The 477-nt window shown below is 27.7% G+C and overlaps 1 protein-coding gene across 1 annotated transcript in view; it reads left to right on the top strand.

The window, feature by feature from the left end:
• The window catches only part of LOC108622768 (uncharacterized), a 67,957-nt gene that overhangs the window by 44,443 nt on the left and 23,037 nt on the right, over positions 1-477 (top strand). The gene's annotated exons all lie outside the window — the stretch shown is intronic.

Here is a 477-nt window from a genome sequence, read left to right as displayed (position 1 = left end):
AAATAACACGATTTTTAATTCTCTGGTTGTGTATTTGAAAAGAAACAGCAAATGCATTTGTGTTAAAAATTACTTGAACACATCTTTAAATGCTAATCTCTCCATACATATTAAGATTGGTGCACATTTTTTGCACTAAGTCACAGATACAATGTATTCATGAGATAAATTTCATTTTTATTTTTTAAGTGAATCTCTTTAGTACGTGTAAACAACAAAGCATGATGCAATGTCACATGATTGTTCATAGTGTAGATTGTATACTTCCATTAATACTCGGATTCATTATCAAACGGAATAACTTGTTTAATACTGGATCAAGTAACTTAATTTTCTTGAAAATGTTAGAAGACTTATTGTTAGTTTATTAGACAATGTCTGGCAAAACGTTGCTATTGAATAAAATTATGAAGAAAAGAGTAACTGACACGGATTTCAATTTCATTCTTTAATAAAATAAGAACATACTTTTTGTAG

The sequence above is a fragment of the Ceratina calcarata genome, unplaced genomic scaffold (genome assembly GCF_001652005.2).
Source record: "Ceratina calcarata isolate Rehan_Ccalc_2016 unplaced genomic scaffold, ASM165200v1 scaffold24.2, whole genome shotgun sequence".
NCBI lineage: Eukaryota > Metazoa > Arthropoda > Insecta > Hymenoptera > Apidae > Ceratina > Ceratina calcarata.
This window is presented reverse-complemented; position numbering and strand designations above follow the sequence as displayed.